The following is a 1,987-nucleotide window of genomic DNA, read 5'->3' on the forward strand; positions in this document are numbered from 1 at the left end:
CATGCTTGGGAGGGTGGAGGGACAGCGCAGGAGAGGAAGGCCCTCTATGAGGTGGATTGATTCAGTGACTGGGATAATTGGGATGGGAGTTTCAGAGACGGTGCGATTGGCACAGGACAGAGCGGAGTTCAGAGCTGTTGTACATAGGGTCGCTATGAGTCGCAAGCGACTCGACGGCACATAACAACAACAACAACGTTTTCACAAACGTATCATAGCAAACTTATACTATTTTCCTATATTTAAACGACTCATATAATAAATTGGAAGACGGAGTGGAATCCACTTCTTTAATTCCACTTCTGGAAACTATAAATAAATGTCGATAGTTGTAGAGTAGCTTCAGGCCTTTGTTCATAGGATCACTATGAGTCATGCTTGACTCAAAGGCAATCAACAATAACAACAACATATCATATAAGTTTATAATATGTTTCTCCACAAGCTTATGATATTTTCTATGTTTTTACAGCAAAGTTATTATGTTTCACAGCAAATTCATGATTATTTCACATCAGACTTATGATAATTTCTATAATATGTTTCACAGCAAATTTATTGTATTTTCTTCTACTTAAGCTGCTCATAATATGGAACCATTTAGTATTTCCCTGCTCTATTCTGACAACTGCTTCTTGGTCCAAGTATAGGTTTTGCATAAGCACAATTAAGTGTTCTGAGATTCCCATTCTTCTCAAAGTTAGCCACAATTTGTTGTGATCCACACAGTCAAATTCCTTTGCATAATCAATGAACACAAATAGGCATTCCTCTGGTACTCTCTGCTTTTAGCTATGATGTGCCAAGTACCCCAGCCTCTTTTTCTTTTTTTTTAACTTTGTTAAAATACTGGGTTTATTTCACAAGTATATTTTTGTTTCCCCACCATTTCCATTTGTCTGACCACTACTACTACTTTGTCCTATCTTAACATTCCATACATACTTAAAACCAAACAAGGGGTGGAGTTCCATCTTTAAAAACTAAACAGGCATTTTGGACAACACATTCTTGGCAAAGAAACCTGGACAACATTTATCAGACACAGTAGGGAAAGTTCTCACTCAGCATTATAAAAAAGGACAGTCCAATATCAACTGTTACAGAAATGAAATAAGATGGAACATTTTAACAAACTGTTTTAACAAACTATTTCTTAAAGAGACTTCCTCCACTGCCAGAGATCTTGAATAGCCTCCTAGTCTGTCATCCAGAAGCAATTCTTCACATAATTGATGAATTTGGCTTTCACTTTGGGAAGAGAACCACCTTTTTCTATACTTGCTTGCATTTTTGCTTTAATGTCTTCTACGGAACTAGGTCCTTTTGGAGTTTTGGGAGTTTTTTCCTGTTTATTAGAATATTCTTGTCCTTTCGATCATGGAGTTGATGGTTTTGAGTCTTTTCCATTCTGGTTTGATTTTTGTGCATTTTTGGCTGGAGTATCCCCTATATATTTCTTCACTGGTGCTTTTTCTTCAGCCTCATCATCATCAAACTCATCATCATCATCATCATTATCTTTAGCATCATCATCATTATCATCATCCTCTTCATCAGTGGCAAGTTTCACCTTTTTCTGTGGAACTTTGTTACCACTTGCAGGGGCAGATCTCTTTCCTGATATACTTAAGAGTTTCACATCCTCCTCATCCTCATGCTCTGATTCTGCATCTTCCTCCACAGCTACTAAATGTTGTCCACTTATATGCGCAGCCCCTGAACCATACTTCAATCGTAAGACAACAGGTGGTGTTATTTCAAAGCCCCCAAGCAAAACCATTGGCTGTACAGACATTTTCAAAGTTGTCACTGTTACTTTACAGAAGAATTTAATGAAATAGCATTTGAGCCAGAGCCTATGGTGATGAAGGCAGCAGTTCAAGCTGCTTTGAAGGACATAGCAAAAAATAAGGCCCCAGGAATAGATGGTATACCAATTGACATATCTCAGCTAACAGATGCTGCCCTGGATGTGCTCACCAAG

The 1,987-nt window shown here is 38.0% G+C and overlaps 1 pseudogene; it reads right to left on the reverse strand.

Annotated features, from left to right (window-relative positions):
* Positions 1 to 1,100: 1,100 nt before the first annotated feature.
* Positions 1,101 to 1,987, reverse strand: part of LOC102861173 — a 2,412-nt pseudogene continuing 1,525 nt past the window's right edge.

Source organism: Elephantulus edwardii, unplaced genomic scaffold (assembly GCF_000299155.1).
Source record: "Elephantulus edwardii isolate Elephantulus edwardi_28Jun2011 unplaced genomic scaffold, EleEdw1.0 scaffold00314, whole genome shotgun sequence".
Classification (NCBI taxonomy): domain Eukaryota; kingdom Metazoa; phylum Chordata; class Mammalia; order Macroscelidea; family Macroscelididae; genus Elephantulus; species Elephantulus edwardii.